General features: G+C 39.8%; 1 long non-coding RNA gene across 1 annotated transcript; it reads left to right on the forward strand.

The window, feature by feature from the left end:
* Positions 1-3,368: 3,368 nt before the first annotated feature.
* On the forward strand, positions 3,369-4,507 carry LOC131383122 (uncharacterized). Its single transcript, XR_009212904.1, has 3 exons — positions 3,369-3,479; positions 3,841-4,041; positions 4,494-4,507. It is a non-coding gene; the product is annotated as an uncharacterized LOC131383122 (long non-coding RNA).
* The last annotated feature ends 14,016 nt before the right edge of the window (positions 4,508-18,523 follow it).

Consider the following 18,523-nt stretch of genomic DNA (forward strand, 5'->3'; position numbering starts at 1 on the left):
CCCCAGGGCGCCGTCGCTTTTGTCGGGAAACCGGCAGCGTAGGCGCGCAGACCGGGAAGCGGCAAGAAGATTTGGCGACGAGCTGGGGTCTTCTTGGAACGGAGAGAAAGCACGGAGCCCGCACCGGGCTTCTCTGGCATCGGCAGTCTACGTGCTTCTCGCGCTGGCACCGAGCAGCCACTCCCCGCTGGGTTTGGCAAAGGCTGCTCTTGTAGAATTTTAAAGGATTTAGAGTCTCATTATTCCTTGAATCATAACTTCTGCGGCCGTAGGGAGGTGGACAGGTTGAGGTGGTCTTTCTATTCGTCATTCACTCTTATTTGCAGGTTGTGTTTTATGTACTTGGGACGTCTTTTAGCCTCTCACATCTTGAAATTCTGGCGTGAAAAAGTGACCTCTGAAGTCTCACGCACTCAATTCGTTTGACGTATTCTCTCTTGCCCTTCGTTGTCTGTTGTCTTGAGTCTCATAGAATAGGTTTGAACCTTTCACTGTCGGTTTTGGAGGAGTCACTGAGGATATGGACGGGGCAAGTGACAGGGTCGACACTCTTGTAGAGAGGTTACATAGCAACCAGGTGTCTGAAGGATTAGAGGCTGGGGAAAGAGTGGGAAAGCAGTTAGTAGGCTAGGGTATTTGTGCGTGAGGTGAGGAGACTCAGAACTAGGGGAGACATTAGAGCAGGGGTTGGCAAACATTTTTTGTAAAGGGCCCGATCATGTTTTAAGTCTCTGCCTTAACTCTTCAACTCTACCTTGTAACGAGAAAGCAGCCATAGACGATACTTGAATGAGTGTAGCTGTCTTCCAATAAAACTATGGACATTGAATTTTTAATTTCAGGTATGAAATATCCATTTGATTTTTAAAAAATAATTTAAATATGTAAATTTTTTTCTTTTTTTTTTTTTTTTTTTTTTAGTTCTGGAGAGGTGCAAAAACAACTTATAAGCCATATTGCTGAGCCCTGCATTAGAGGTACTTGAGGGAGAGCGACACAATTGGTAGTAAATGACCATATGCTCTATCCTTCAATATGGAACACTTTTGGAAGTAAAGTAGGGCATTAATAATTATAACCAGAGAACAGGAGTTATATCAGTTAGGCAAACCTAAAGGAATAGTCACCTTAAGGTTAAGGGTTAGGAGAAGTCAAAATTGCTTTAGGACTTGGTAACAGAAAATGAGAGGTGCCAGTGATGGAAATAGGAAGATAAAGAAGAAACTGGTTTTGAGGAGAAGATAGCTATAGCAGTCCCAAGAGCCATATACAGTTGAGACAACATTGATAGGAAGGAAGAAAGCACCCCAGAAGCAGGCCACTTCTTATATCTTATTGACCAGAGCTGGGCTATTGGCTGTCCCTGAAGCAGTAACAGACAAGGAGCATGGGACATCCATGATTGCTTAGTGTTTGTCTGGCTTTTCTAGTTCTTATTCAGGACTGTGTTGAGCATTGCTGGACATTTACCATCTCTGGTTCCTTCCAACTAAATGTCAGTACCACACCTCGCATTGTGACACCGTAAAGCAACCCTTTTTCCCTCCCACCCCCCAGAGGTGTGCTACTGGTTGAGAACCACTAGCTTAGACCCTCAGGATTTACCTTGGGGCTGAATTATGTGTGTGTAGGTTTCTTTTCCAATTGGTTTGGAGGGAAGAGAGGAATTGGACAGTATTAAAGTTCTGCTGTCAAGGAAGTGGGGTGGGGAATGTTGGGTAGCTAACCAGCATTGACTGCCACGTGAAGTAAAAAGTTTTCCTTTATAACCTTGATAAAATAGTGTCTCGACTTCTTCACACTTGAAGCCTTCCCGAAACCCCAGCTTTTTTTGATTCTCATTGTAAGCACCTTGAACTGGACTAGTTGGGAGTTCTTATTTTCCACTCTAAATAACAAGCTCTTGTCCCAATAGGATACTCTTGCTTTGAGTACTGGAATAACTTTCCAATTGGTGACATGCCGTCAGTCTTTTCCTATTTCATTCCTACACGAAGAGACTAGAACTGTGTTCTGATTTCCTTTGCTCAGACACCAATCTCCAGGGGTGCTCTGTAATTTAAAGAGGACAACTCAGAAAGCTCAGTTTGCACTCAAGGGCCTCCATAAGTCCCTGAGTGGCTTCCCTGCCTTCCCGTTCCCCAGCAAACAATCCCTTGGATACCCTCTATTAAATGATACGCTTCCCCTTACGATACCTAGTCCCTTGCCCCATATATGCTATGTGTATTCCACAGTCTAGGACTTGACTCATGCTGTTTCCTCACGGAGCATGCCCTTCTTATTTCCAACCATACAAATTCCATTACCTATCTATTCTTTTAATTCTACTTCCACCTGAGGCCTCTATCAGCCCACATTAACCTATGTTTGAATTGCTATGTGTTCCTTACCTGTACCACCCATTTTGGCCTTTTATTTTATGCTCTTCTTGACTATTCTGTTATTGAAACTGTCCTTTAGATCCCAAGATTTCTACTTTTCCCTGTGGATGCTTTTTAATTTTTTTTATTTTTGACTTCTTTCTACCCTCCTTTTCCTCTTACCTCCCTAGTTTGCCTAGAGGACATCTACAAGAATCATCATCTACATTCTTTTCTCCTGTTGTTAGCTTTTTTCCCCGACACTTCATCTATTTACTGATTTACTTGTAAATCTCTGGAAGATATTAGTACTAGCCACCAAATATTTCTATTTCTTTTTCCGCACACGTAGATTTGGATTTCCCTACTCCTTTTACCTCAAGAATGGCCAGTGAAATGTGATTGGAAGTGACTTATGTCATTTCCAAATAAAAGCTTTAAGAGCCTGTGGACATTTATCGTGCGCTCTTTCTTTCTGCCAACAGTGATGAAATATTTTAATTATCTATTGTCCCATGACAAAGCACCTTAAATCTTGATGGTTTAAAACAGTCACCATTTTATTATCTGTAACAGTTTTGTGGGTTGACTAGGCTCATGGGTAGTTGTCTAATCTTGCTCAGGGTCTCTTGTGGTTCCAGCCTGGTATTGTTTGGGGCTGGAGTTTTTGGAGGCTCAACTGGGTTGCTAGAGTAGCTGAGCTTTTCTATTTACCCATGCCGTTCCAAAGACTCTCTGATTCGCATGGCTTCTTCAGCAGAGTAGCCTGACTTCTTTCTTGCATGGTGGCTTAGGATTCTCAAATGCAAAAAAGAAAAACTTCCAGGTTTTGTAAGTCTTAGGTCTGGAAATGACATGCTGTACTGGTAAAAGCAGTCACAGGGCCAGCTCAATTTTAAGGGGAGAGGAAATAAACACTTGATAGGGGTGGAGGGAGAGTGACAAAGAATTTGTGGCCATCTTTATTACAAAAACTTTTGTCAACCACACAGTTCCAGGAAAATGTGGCCATCTTTAATCACTACTCCAACGATGTTTCAAATTGAGTGAGCTTCCATCAGCCAGGGTCTCGGAGACAGGACAAAGTGGAAAAGAGCTCCCAACTAACGTACCTAGGTATATGAATAAGAAATACATCTCTGCTGTCCTGAGTCACTTAGCTCTTTGGAGTTGTTTGGTATCAACTTTTGCATACTAATATAAAAATTGGTACTGGAAATAGGGTGGTGCTATAACAAAAATCTAAAATATGAGTCACTGACATATATAATAATTGTGTTAGAAATATTAGTGGTTGGCTGGTAGGCAACATCCAGCTTTGACTCACTTATGCATTTCCCAGTGAACCTAGCTCAGAAGTTTGCACCATGATATTCAATAAATAATTCTTAAATAAGAGAGATTGTTTCTTATAATTTTTCCCTATTTTAGGGAAAAACTTTTTTTTTTTCCGTATCACATTTTTCTTGAAACATAGGAGTGCCATGAACATATCATTTGATGCTCTGTTTGAGTGCCACCAGTGAGTTTCCTGATGTTTAAGTTTGGCTCGTGGGCAGCCCACCTTCTTCCTCTCCACTTTCTCTTGGGAGCCATCCTGCTCATGGAAAGTGTGCTTTCTCCTCTGCTACCTCACACAAGTTTCAGAGGAGCTTGCTCCTGCCAGGGGAGGCTTGGGGTAAGCCGAACAGCATCAGCTCCCTGGGGGAAGGGAAATTTCAGGTTTGGAGTTAAGTTCACTTCTAGGGAGTGACAAAGCCTGTTTGAACTTTAATTCACAGAGTAAAAGAGTTCAATGTTGGCCATTAATGATTTTGGACTTTAACATGAAGTTGGTACTGATTACTTTGGGCCATAATTTAGAAGGACAGAGTGATTTAATCTCTGAGCTTTTAATTTCTCTCTGGAAAATTAATATTGGGAGAGGGTCAAAATCAAATTGAGAACATCTTTTTGGTTCTTAGGTATTAAAGTATTTGATCACATTTTAGAAATTCTGATAACGTTGGGCAAGCTGACAGGACATAGGACATAGTTTGAGATGGCAATAGAACATATTGTGAATTATAGCCTTGGATACAGAATAGCATTGGAACTGATTTAATCGATAAATTATTCTGACCCATTCAGGGCATTTTGGGGACAGACTCTACAGTTTACTAGTGGCCCCAGGACATCCTACAAAAGAGGTCAAATCAGTATTGGAGAAGTGGTCTCATGAAGTTGGGAGCACGACTACTACAATTGACTGCTGACTTCTCACCCAAGGAAATAACTGTATCCCAGCCTGATCTCAGTGGATAAGCCCACAGGGTTAAGGTAATGGTCTTCATACTTTTGCTGACACACCCCTAAACTAGTTTTTAAGTTGACATGTAAAATATTTTGACCTTAGTTGCAAAACATGTAATTTTTTGCATAATATAAATGTGAATATTTTAAAATAAAAAGGGTTATGTTACTTAAAATGCAATCTAAATGAAATCTAAATCCATAGAAAAGGAATACTCACCATCATTTATTTTCACAGAAATTTTACATTATGCCTTTTCCTATTTGAATTTGTATTTTCATTCTACTTCCCTAACAGAATTTTATTTTAATATATTTTGTGCCCAAATATATTTTATTGCTTACTCTATTATTCTTTTCCACAATAATAAGTTATTTATAGGCTGGGCATGGTGGCTCACGCCTGTAATCCCAGCACTTTGGGAGGCTGAGGTGGGTGGATCATCTGAGCTCAGGAGTTCGAGATCAGCCTGGCCAGCATGGTGAAGCCCCTGTCTCTACTAATAATACAAAAATTAGCTGGATGTGGTGGTGGACACCTGTAATCCCAGCTACTTGGGAGGCTGAGGCAGGAGAATCACTTGAACCTGGGAGGTGGAGGTTGCAGTGAGCTGAGATCATGCCATTGCACTCTAGCATGGATGATAAGAGTGAGACTCTTATCTCAAAAAAAATAGTTTGTAATTTAAAAAAATTCCTGTGACTATAAGGTTCTAAATGTCACAAATTTCTTTTGAATGGAGTTATCATTACAATTATTGTTAGTACATAATAATCATACCTACATTATAAATTTTTACAAATAATTACTAAAGAGAACTAAAAGTTTATTGGAAATGTATCTCTCAACAAAGCGAGTGAAGCTCCCTTCTCCTCAATTACTTCATGTATTTATAGGTGAATGTAACTTTTTGCTAGGCAACAAAATGGGAAAATATGTTGGGTGATAATTAGGTATAGGGCTTACAAAAGCAAATAAATGATTGTTGTTAAATGTGTTATTTAAAATAGAAAACAATATATCTAAATCTAAGTCTATTACATGAATGGTAGGAATGAATAATGAGGTGAGAAATGTTTAACAAATAACACTGAGCAGACATATTTGGGTAAAAAGATGAATATAGATTTACTGTATTCAATAATCTTTTGGCAAAAATTAATTAGAATATTTTCTCCTAAGATCTGAATATCTATTCAATAAAATAAGAAACATTAACTTTCTAGTTATATATGTTACTTTTTCATGTAACATTGATATATTGAAAGGAAATTTGGAATTTTTTACATTCTTTTCCTTGAAATCATTTGGAATTTGCATCTGAGACACAGGAGAATGAGATTTTACATCAAATGCTCTCATTCTGGAGTAAGTGTGCCTTGTAGCTAATTGGTATTTCCCAGAATGATTTTTCACAAATCTTGCATATCCAAATTCTGAGATGTATATGTGGAGCGTGGAACCTGACTATGAGTTTGTTATCTGGATGAAGTAGGGTACAACCTTCTTTAGTATTTTTGCTCTCTCACCCGCGTTCTTTGACATCATCAGGAAATGGAAGAGGAAATGGCATTAGACAAAAATTAGCACAGCCCCTGCCCTCGCCCCAGTGTATGTACACTCAGAACACCTCAACATAGACCAAAATACCCAATTTCTAGCACCTTGCTTTTCTCTTAACTGAAATATATATAAGGAAAGCCAGGAAATCCTCATGTAGGTTTCTTAATACCCTGATTAAATCAAATTTTGATTTCAAGACAGTATTTGGAATTGTTCCTTTGTATGCCTTAGAGATTTTTTTTGCACACCAGAGCAATTTGCTATAGAAGAATCTGGGATGGGTAAGAAGATGCCTGTCTTTTATAAGCGGGAAAAGAATGATTTTTTTTTTTTTTTTTTTTTTTTTTACTTGTCACTGACTTTAAGCTTAAAAAATTTTTAAAAGGAGTTGTAAAAATAGAATTGATGTGACATCTCAACCTCAGTCATGTTTCAGGCAGCTCAATTTTGGGAAAGAATAGGTGAAAGTTGAATAAATGGAATAGATTTCCTTAAAATTTCCTATGCCTGTACCTGTATTCTCCTTAGAAAGTACTCATGGAATCCCAGGGTAGACTTACGCCAGAGTGAAGACTACTAAGTTAAGAGAATAAAATTGAGTGGGGAATGTGATGTAGTTGCAGGGAGTCCTGTTAACACTCCTGGCCTCTTGGGTCACCCCTTCCTCTTCTCCGTGAAGTAAGATACCTGATGGTGAGAAACTGTGAGAAACCTTGGCCTCTTTGGCCAGTCTTACTCTTGGGGCCAGGCTTCTCTCAGGAATCATGCCTTCTGGCCTATTTCTTTGTGCTGCAGATTTTACAGGGATAGGCCTGTGGAGTGAGAGGAGGGGAGGATTACAGTTGCCCTGCACTGCCAGTTAGCACCTCAGTGTAAGCCTGCCTCATCCTACAGTTTGGTGTTGGGAGGCCCATTGTTGCCATGCAGTCTCCAGCATCAGCTTTATCAGTAGGCATGGTAGTTTTCGGCTGTCTCCTCTTTTGTGTTAGACTGAATTATTTACAAGTCTATGAAACATATACAAAATATTGACAAGCTTTACTTCGTTATGATTGCTGAGTGAAAGTTCTCCAGTAGAGCAACTGACTTTTAGCAGCAGAAATTTCTGATGAGAAGAACCAAAAGATCATAACTTTGATTCTTTACTTTCTCTTCTCTCCAGTATCCAATGCAGTCTCTCAGATGGTTTATACCTTGGTGGGAAAGAGGAGTGTGGTTTACTCCCAAGCCCTAAATACTCTCAGTTCTTAGCAGTACTGTGCATATTAATACGATAAGTACTGTGAATTTTCCTAAGTTCTTTTTGGCTATGAGGATATGTTCAATCTCGCTTTTTCCCTTTAGTAATATTTTATATACATTTCATAGATTTGTACATAGTAATTATATTTTCAAAAGGTTGTTTTCTAAGAGTCTGTTACTGGGACATATATATAAAGCATCAAAAGAGTTAGGTTCAGGAGAAAGAAAATTGCTCTACAGCCTTAAACAGTTCTTTGAGATTCACTATTGCCGCAGTTTCACAGAAGATGAATGAATACATTAAGGGTTGACTCTAAGGAAGTCAGCTTGCCATTCTGTTTCTTTCTGTGCTGCAAGCGGCCTGGCTTGCTAAGCCTTGGTTTTAACATTCATAAAACTGTGATATGAAACACGGCCATCTTATGAGAAAATAAGACTAAAAAGCAAAGTAAAGAAGTGATTACTGTAATAGAAGCTATGTGCCTATAGATCTCTAATATAGAAATGGTGCTTTTTAAAGGGGGTACAAATCGATGTTGTTTTATAAGTACTTGGGTCTTTAGAAAATGAGCTGCTTTTCAGATTGCAAAAAACAAACAAAAAAACCCCTCAGAAGCTAAGAGCCTTAGTTTAGTGCAAAATAAACTGTTTTGACTCCTCTATAATAAATTGGCACACATGATTCGAGTATTGTCATACAGAAGCAGAAATTTTGACTAGCTTTACATTGTTGTGGTTGCTGAATGCAAGATCTGCAGTAGAACAACTGATTTTTAGCAGCATGCAGGTGTAGAAATTTCTGATGAGAGAACCAAGAGATCAAAACTTTGATTCTTCTTTTTCTTTTCTTTCCAGTATCCAATCTATCAAGTTCCATTGGCCTTCTACTATATTATCCCAAATCTGACTGACCACCTACCATGTTTACAGCTACTATCCTAGTGCATGCCATCAGCAGCTCTCATCTGAACCATGACAACAGCTTCTTGACTGGCGTCTTGGTTTCCACTCTAGCCTTCCCAGAGTTCATTTGCTGTTATTAGCCATTTAACAATATAAATCAGACCTATCACTTCCCTTCCTATACTTCGCTAATGTCTTTGCCTTGCAATTAGAATAAAACCCAAACTGCTTATCATGGCCTATATGACATATTCTATACCTTCCCTTTGATTGCTCTCAAATCACCTTCCTTGCTCATCATGATCCAGTCATATTAATTTTCTATCTTTGCTTGAATACTCCAACCGCATTCCTACCTTAGAGATTTTGCATTTGCTCTTCCTCTAGGTCTGGAATTCTCTACCCCATTTCTCATGGCTGACTTGTTCTCATCACTGAAGTCTCAGCTCAAATATCCTCTCCTCTGAGAAGCCTTATCCACCTGTCTAAAGAGCTCTCGCATCCTCTCCCCCAACTTTAATCATTCTCTATCCTGCTTAATTTTCTTCATAGCATTTAGCACTACCTGAAATTATCTTAGTTTTTACATGTTTATTATCTGTCTGTCTGTTAGCCCCTAGTAGAATGTGGAATGTGATTTCATGGTGGTAGAGCTTTACTGTCTTGTTTCCTGCTCTATCCTCAAAGCTTAGAACAAAGGTTGGTATTTGGTGGGGATTACTAAATATTTGCTGAATAAATGAATAAATCAAGGCCCTGATGTACCCAGAAAAGGCCTTTCAAGGGGCTTTCATCATACTAATTTTTCATAGTTCAGAGTTGTGGCCTTTCGATTTGAATGCTAAGAAATCTGCTTTTGCCAGCACATGGAAATTTTTTTTCTCCAGGAAAGAACTTTCATGAACTGAGTTACAAGAGTGACATACAAAATCCCTATGCCAATTTATTAGTTTCTAGTGAGCAGTATAACTGTCACATGGACTCAGAGTTGCACCAACATGATGTGTTGAAAAATCTCTGCCTATGGGCTGACATACAAAGGATAGTGAATTGAATCAGAAAGCTTTTTGAAAAACATTGAATACTAGAAAGGGAAATTAGTTAGATGGCCCATATATTTAAAAGCATTTGTTTATTTCACAAATATTTCAAGATCTCTATCTTTTGTGTTCTGTGCCAGGTATTGAGGAGTCAACAGGGAATCATATCAAGTACCAGTCCTTAAAGATTTGCAGTCTAGTTGGGGAGGCTGACAATAAGCTGACAATTATAAATCAATGTCAAAATATTTTTTTAGGATAATCTTAGGGTAATATGGGAGGATCTAGATGGGAAACTGAGCCTTAGGGAATTGAGGTAAGCTCTGAGGAGTTAGTGCAGCACGAGGAGAAAGGGCACTGTGTGCAGAAGCTGTGACCTGAACCAAGGTGTGGACCCAGAGAGGGCAGAGTTTTTCTAAGAAACACAGGTAGTTGAGAGCGGCGGTAGTGAAGAGCTGGAGGGTGAGGTGAGAAGGCTGCAGATAAGGCTCATGGACTTAGGCTTGGACTTTATCCCTATACAGAGTAAAGAGGAGCCACTGAAAGTTTTGTTTCAGTGGGGAGGTAGAATCTATTTTTTAGGTTGCCAGAGCACAGCTGATATTTTGCATTCCTTTCTTCCTAAGAACTTTCCATGAATATCTGGCTAAAGTCTACACTCCCTCCCTTGAACACATGACCCTTCCTTTATATGTACTCTCCAGCCTTATATCCTACTGCTTTGCAGCGCATGATCTGTGCTCCAGACGCACCAAACTTCCTGCTTTCCAGATTCACTTCCTGTCTTTAATTATGCCTTTGTATCCCCTGCACTTGTGGAGCATGCTCATCTACCCCACTTCCAAAAAATCTTACTGAATCATTTCTCCAAATGACAAAAGTAAGACATGTTCTTTGTAACAAGCCAAAGAACAGAGAGATGTGGAAAGAAAAAGTTAAAACTTTCTCCTTTCCTCTCACCACCACCACCATACCCATACACACAGAGTCCACTGTATAAAACAGTTTTTTTTAAACTTAAATAGATTCATGCTATTCATTTTGTGCAGTCTCTCCGTCTCCCAACAGAATCTCATGGACATCACTCTAGCACCTGCTGGGTGCCAGGCCCTGTGCTTCACCTCATTTACCCTACAACTACCATGGCGTTATAGTCCCCAGCAGGTAGACAAGGAACTGACGTGATTAATTTGCCCAAGGTTGCACAGCTAGTGATTGTGGGAGCAGCAACTGGAACTTGGGCAATCTGGCTTTTGAGTCCAAAGTGCTACCACTGCCTTTTACTGTCTCCCAAATTAATGCTATTTTTGTTCTTTTTAATAACTTTACAATATTCGTATGGATGTCTGGAATTTATTCAATTATTTCTCTTGTTGATGAATGTTGAGGTTATTTTTTGCCACTGCATAAAATACCTCAATATGCACTTCTCCAAGAAGGGATTTGAGATCAAAGAACATACTTATTTTTATTAAGCATGGCCAAATTATATTCCAAGGATTCTGTAGCCCAAGCAACATAGGGGCGTATCTGTTTCCTTATATTCCTGCCAGTCCTGGGTGATGCTGATATTTTTAGGTTTTTAGTTAGTTTGTTTTTTTTTTCCCCTGACTGTGTGATCAGTAAAAACAATACATCTTTATTTTGATTTGCATGTTTCCTGACTACAGGTGACATTGTGAATTTTTCTGCATATTTTTGGGATGTTTGCATTTCCTGTTTCATGGTTTGTCTATGAATTTCCTCTCCTGTCTATTTCTTTTGTTGGGTTGTTTGTCCTTGATCATTTTTGGTGGAGGGTATGGTATGTGTGTATGTGGAGGGATGTTTATAATATAATAAATAATTTTAACCCTTTTTCTGACATAGGTTCAAATACTTTCTCCTTGTCTGTATTCATTCACCTTTTGAATTTGCTATGAGATCTTTTACCTTATAGAAGTGTTTACTTTTTATGTGGTCAAATCTGTTAGTCTTTTCCTTTTGACTTTCCTGGAATTCACAGGTTTTAGGCATTTCTGTTCATTAAGGATTGGGACACTTGGCCAAGGCTCTTCCTGGAGGTGCTTGATGGGCTTTGAAAACTTGTGTCTCAGACTCTTTTACCTTTGTTTCTACTTCCCAGTCTCCTTCTGAGAGATCTGTTCTTTCTTGGAATTTGTTATTACATTCAACTAGACTAAAGCAAAGTCTGTCTGGGCTGGGAATCATTTGTCATTGTAAAAGTGTGTTTGCATGTCTTTTCTCTGATTCACTATGTTTTATTTTTCTGTTTCTCTCTCCTTGTTTTAAGGAGTAATCATCATGCTCCATTTTGTTTTTGAGCCATCTTCAGCCTTCGAGTCCTTAAGCTTTTTGAAGACAGTTTGTGGAGAAGGTATGCCCTTGATACAAAGCCTATGGATAGTGATGACGATTGGTTTTGAGGCTGTGGATTTGAGAATGAGTTAGTCTCTGTCTTTGATTATAACTGTATAATCCCGGGAAGTTGTAATAGGTCTCCAGGCCCTTTTCCATAAAATAATAATACTGCTCTGAAGCTGCTTTTTGACAGTGCAGGAGAGGACTCTAACAGTTAATTTAGATGTTTCGTCCTTTTTGGTCGCATTTCAAGAATATTTTAATTTCAAGACTTGTGCTCACGCCTTCACAAATTACCTTGGTGTACCCCTCTTTTCATTCACTGTTAGCCCATGAAAGAAGAATACAATTTGTTTGCCTTAATGACTGGTATCTTTTATAGAGTCTCTAGAATGAACTGCCTATTTCACTGTTGAGAAGAGAAACATTTAAACTCTTCATGGAAGTTAAATTTGGGGTCATTTTACACAAACCATGGCTTTGGTCCAAGGAACTGAGATGGATCATGTGAGTTGGGAGTGGACAAGGGAAAGAGTCTGGCCTGCATTGTGGTAGATTTTTAAAAATTTAAATCTTTATGTTTAATTGAGAAATAATAATTGTATATATTTATGGGGTACAATGTCATGTTTCGATATATGTATGCATTATGGAATGATTATACCAAGTGAATTAACATATCCATAACCTCACATACTTAACATTTTTTTCTGTTGAGAACATTTAAAATATATTCTTTGGACAAATTTGATATATAAAATACATTGCTATAACTATGATTAATAATACATAATAATAATGCTATTGTATGATAAATTTTAAAAAATTATTCCTCCTGTCTAACTTTGTATATCCTTTGACCAACATCTCCTCAGCGATTCCCTAGACTCCCAGCCTCTGGTAACCACCATTCTCTACTTTTATAAGTTCAACTTTTTTTTTTTTTTTTTTTGAGACGGAGTCTTGCTCTGTCGCCCAGGCTGGAGTGCAGTGGCGCAATCTCGGCTCACTGCAAGCTCTGCCTCCCGGGTTCACGCCATTCTCCTGCCTCAGCCTCTCCGAGTAGCTGGGACTACAGGCGCCCGCCACCACACCCGGCTAATTTTTTGTATTTTTAGTAGAGACAGGGTTTCACCATGGTCTCGATCTCCTGACCTTGTGATCTGCCCGCCTCGATCTCCCAAAGTGCTGGGATTACAAGCGTGAGCCACCGCACCCGGCCTATAAGTTCAACTTTTTTATATTCCACATACAAGTAAGATTATTCAGTATTTGTCTTTCTATGCCTGGCTTATTTCACCTAGCATATTTTCTTTTGGATATGTCCACTTTCTTTTGTCCATTGATGGACACTTAGGTTGATTTCATAACTTGGCTATTGTGAACACTGCAGCAATGAACACGGGAGAGCAGATATCTCTTTGACATACTGATTTCAATTCTTGTGGATATATGCCTAGAAGTGGGATTGCTGGATCATATGGTAATTCTATATTTAGTTTCTTGAGGAACCTCCATATTGTTCTCTGTAGTGACTTGACTTAGTGGATTTCGGAATGCACACAGAATTTGTTCCAGGTTTATTAATGGGCTCACAGAAAATAAAGCAAGAAGAGACATAAAGTTATTACCCAGGTGTCTCCCATGCCCTCAGGCTGGTGAATAACAAAACCAATCAGTGAAGGCAGTTTGTTGAATTGCTCAGTTGATAATACTCTTGGATGGTAGCTAATTTTAGGGGATTTGGGGATAAATACTAGGATTGAGAAGCTAATTGGACAAGTGGATCTCAGGAGAACTCATGGCTGACCCATTGATCTGGTGCATTTTTTGCCTCCCATCTCCATGAGATTTGAGGCAGCATGGCCCTGCCCTTAGCTCTGGATCTATTAGATAAGAGGAGATGACTACACCAACTCCTTGCTTAAAAGTCTTTCTGTCCCTTATCCTCAGGCCTTGAAAGTTTTAGATTGTATGCAGAAATTAAAATCAACTAATATATTTAAATGCTATGTGCAAGACATTGTATGGGATGCTGTGTGTGTGTGTGTGTGTGTGTGTGTGTGTGTGTGCATGTGTGTGTGAAAGAGAGAGGAGAGAGGGAGAAAGAGAAGAGAGTGCTGTATTAGGTAAGGCAGAGTTCTTGCCTCCAAGGAGCAGAGGTTGCTAACTCCATTGCCTAGGAGGCCAGTTAGATTCACTCAGTCACATGGCTTTGCATGTGTAAGAAAAACAACAGAGTAAGCCAGATAAATGATATCAGATTCTTACTTGTGTCGCTGACAATAGGAGGTGGTGGGTACTATGGCAAATGGGAGTTGCACACCCTATGTAAAGGGAGCAGCCCATACAATGATCTAGCATAGTGGTTTTCAAAGTATGGGTCCCTGGACCTGCAGCATCAGAATCACCTGGAAACCTGTTAGAAATGGAAGATTTTCAGCCCCGTCTCAGCCCACTGATTCAGAAACTCTAAACATGGGAGCCTTGCAGTCTCTGCTTTAATATGCTTTGGCGATTTGAGAACCACTGTTGTAGCATGGTGTTGCCTTGTGGGAATTTATATCCAGTGTTGCTAGATCTTTTGATTTTTTCAAGGGAAGCTATAAAGCTAAATCCTTATGGAATCTACTGATTTTTGAATATTAGAAGTTGTACAGGATATATGTAATTTTGGGGAGCATGAGGAGTGGGAAGAGGTACCCTGTACAGGCCAAACTGCAGGCTAAAGAAACCACATCTGTGAGCCTCGTGGCCTCCAGGCCTCCAGTATGAACTTAGAATAATTAAATGTCTGCTTCATTGTTGGACTAGAGCAATGATTTTCAGAGAGAGAGAGAGAGGAGAGAGGGGAGAGAGAGAGAGAGAGAAAGAGAGTGAGTAGACTGCAAGGCAAAAGGGGGCTTGTAAAGGCTGCACAGAATCTGATCCTTCCAGAGCATCCCTCAGTTATGTTAATAAGGAAGAAAAGAAGCCCCTGCTATGGCTCTTAAGCACTGTGGATTATAAACTGTGTTCACATCTGTTCTTTCATCAGGTCCTCACAACATTGTGCAACAGGTGTGAAAGATGTAGTCTCCGTTTACAGCTACTGAAATAGGCTGAGAGAGGGTAAGTGATTTGCCTAAGGTCACATAGCTTGTGAGGCTTAAATCTGAGACTAGATACCTAATTCTATACTTTCTAAACTGGAGTTTCTCTCTCATGCATAGTTATGTATATTTATGTGTGTTTGTATATCCAAACACCACTAATTCCTGAAAGGATCTGGTGCGGCTCACTGGTGACTGGTTTTTGTCCTGTTCCTTATGACTGAGCCTCAGCTGGTCCCCTCCCTGGGGTGGTATGCTGCTTCAGACCCCAAATCTTCCTTTTTTCTTCTGTGAACTCCTTAGTACCGGTTGTCGTTCTTGGAACCTTTCTCCCACACCAGTTCTGCTCCTGGACTCTGACTACTCGGGGTCCCAGGTTTCCCTGTTCTGGCCTGTCTTGCCACCGACTGAACCTCACTGGGACACGGGTTCTAGAGCTGTCCCCTGTATGGGTGATATGTGACCCAGGCATCTACCATCTGCAACTAGACTGAGTGTCCTAACTCATTTTCCATAGGCTACTGAGCTGCCACCAGAGTAGTGGCTTTCAGACATGTGGCAAGTTTGGATAATAAATGATGTATATTATTATATTAGAAGAGCTAGAATATAGGATTCTTTCAAGTGTTTTACCTCATCTAGCTTAAAATGCAACAGGCGTGTATCCAGATAGCACTACCAGAAAAATTTTAGTAGTTTGAAATTTCTGGGGTCTGTTAAATATGATTTTGATGAATTCTGCATTGTGCTGGGTATGGGGTGGGCATTGTGACAGTTTTAGATACAGTCTTTTGGAGGGGCTGTTTCTTCCATGTTTGGAAACCAAGTGCTGGGGAGGGATGATGTGGGAGAGCTGGTGGTTGCTGAGTGTCCAGGTGTTTACAACAGGACCCTGCATGTGCAGTGAATCAGAAACTGTTCAGTCTTCTCTTTACTCGCCCTCACCCCAAACCATCCATGTAACTGTCTGTGTGTTGAGGGGGGTGTTTTTGGGGGTGGGAGAGAGATCTAGTGACTATGAAAGCACTAGGGTGCAGAAATGTCTTGGTACAGCGCTGCTGTGGATATTGGTGGGAGGAAATAGAGAAGGTACCTTTTGCAAGGACCTCACGTAGCCCAGGGTTGGCTTCTATTAGTTTTTTTTTTTTTTTTTTAATCAGAGAATAACAGATCACTAGTGGGAAGGGTGTGTTTCAGCCTTATCTTGGATGCTTCCTTACTTCATTTGACTTAATTCAGAAACTATGCAATAGTTTTGTGTGTGACTTGTGCCATTTCCTTTTCACATAATGAGTTTTATTTAAAGTCCTTATAACCGTTTTTCTGTTTTGTTTTGTTTCCTATGGTAAAAGTAATCAAATGAGAATTGTAAACAGTTTTGGGGCCATTTTTACTCGACAAAACTGTTCTCCTGAGCCAGACCTCTTTCTTTCTCTGAAACACTTAGGGGCAGGAGAACCAGACTTTTATAGGAGAAATATGAATTCTTGTGCATTGTCACAAACTGGTTAATAAATAATTTAAAAGCAGAAAGGGTCCTATTGAAATATTGGACTCCAACTTTGTCCAATAGACATACTGAGTACCAAGGATTTCTCAGCTTATTTGAACAAATGTAGGAAGATATTTAAAATTTCCCTCAGTGACCACATAGAATGTCATTTCTCTATCTGTTTCAACACAGAGCTCTTGGGTAGAAAGTGAAGGCTGAAGGCAGCCTGGAATAATAATAATAACAGTTTATTTATATTATTTTGTACCAAAGCTGTTCATATATGTTTGTGTGTGTGTGTTGTGGGTGTACAGGTATATCCATATATAGATATACACACACACATACATACATGTGTGTATATATATATATATATATATATATGGATATACCTGTACACCCACAACACACACACATATAAATACACCTTTAATCCTCACAATAATGTATGGGTCAGGTACAATTATTATCACCATTTTACACATGAAGAAACTGAGGCACAATGACGTTAAGCAACTCTTCTAAGCTCACACAGCTAGAAACTGATCATTTGCATCCAGGCAATCTATACCATATCAGTTCCCTTGACATATTATTGCAGGACTCAGTGAGGATCAAAGTTCTCCAATCCTGGCACCTGTGCTAAAGCTACCCCACAGGCTGGTTCTGTTGTGTGAGACATTGATGCTATCACTCACCAATCTGCCTAGACCACAGTAGCTGACATTTACTGAGCACTTACTATGTGCCAGGTAATGTGGGAATTACTTTATATACATCATCTTACCACATCCTCCCAGCAGACTTATGAAGTAGGGGCTGTTTTACATATGAGGAAACTGAGACCTGAAGAAGTTAAGTAACCTGCTCAAGATAAATGCTAGTAGGTATAGGCTCAAGATTTACCACTATGCTCTTCTGCTCTCTTGCTCAGGAGCTGGGCTCCTAACTTTGTGCTCCTAGTAAGGACTCTGCTAGTGCACATTTTCTCTATGTCATGACTTTTGCTACAGCCTCCTGAAGTCAAGGGTTAAGGGTGTTTTCAAGAGGAGAAAGCCTGGCTTAACAGGGAATCTGGAAGAGAGGTGACAGGAACTCTTCCCTTCAATGGGATCTGAGCAGTGCGTTATAGTGAGTTCCTGTGGGGGAAGGGCGTTGATTGCTAAAATGGGAGCTCTTAAATATTCATTATGGTTGGTTACATTTTGGCCTTCAATCTTAACAATTACTATTTGATTCCACTTTATTTAGTATATGACCTTTATTTTTCTTTTATTTATTCATTTTGCACTGTTGATACCTTGAATATTTTAGCTGCCTACTATAGTCAAAGAGCTCTAGCAGAATTACTTGAAAATAGAATCAATTCATCTAAATTAGCCATCAATATTATGTTGTAAAAGGGATAATTATAGTCATGTCATTATATAAAGTGAAAGTATAAATATATATAATAGATTCAACATGAGAATAATAGATGTTTAATTCTGGCATCTTCTCTAGATGTCTCTTATTTCAACACTCCTTAAGCTCCTACTCTCTGCTAGCCACCCTGGGAGGTGCTGGGATTATAAAGATAATAAGCCATGGACCTTGTCTTCAAGGGATATGCAGTCCCTGCTGGGAGACAATTGATAAAGAGCTATGAGAACACTAAGGGTGGATGTAACCCAGAGCAGAGGAGGTGGGGTGGAGATGCTGGCCAGGAAGGCTACTTGGAGGAGGTGATCCCAGAGCATTTAATGTATCACACTGGTGGGAGCAGGAAGGCTTGGTAGCTCAGCACACAGGCTCTGGAGTCAGGGGTGTTCAAATCCTGGCTCTCCTGCTTGCAGTTAAGTTTGTTTACTGTGGTGTTGCAGTTTCTCAGCTCCATTATACTCTTTTTTTTTTTTTTTTTTTTTTGAGACGGAGTTTTGCTCTTGTCACCCGGGCTGGAGTGCAGTGGTGTGATTTTGCCTCACTGCAGCCTCTGCCTCCCGGGTTCAAGTAATTCTCTTGTCTCAGCCTCCCAAGTAGCTGCGATTATAGGTGCTCGCCACCACACCTGGCTAATTTTTGTATTTTTAGTAGAGAAGGGGTTTTACCATGTTGGCTAGGCTGGTCTTGAACTCCTGACCTCAGGTGATCCACCTGCCTCAGCCTCTCAAAGTGCTGGGATTACAGGCATGGGC

Source organism: Hylobates moloch, unplaced genomic scaffold, assembly GCF_009828535.3.
Source record: "Hylobates moloch isolate HMO894 unplaced genomic scaffold, HMol_V3 SCAFFOLD_3, whole genome shotgun sequence".
Taxonomy (NCBI): Eukaryota; Metazoa; Chordata; class Mammalia; order Primates; family Hylobatidae; genus Hylobates; species Hylobates moloch.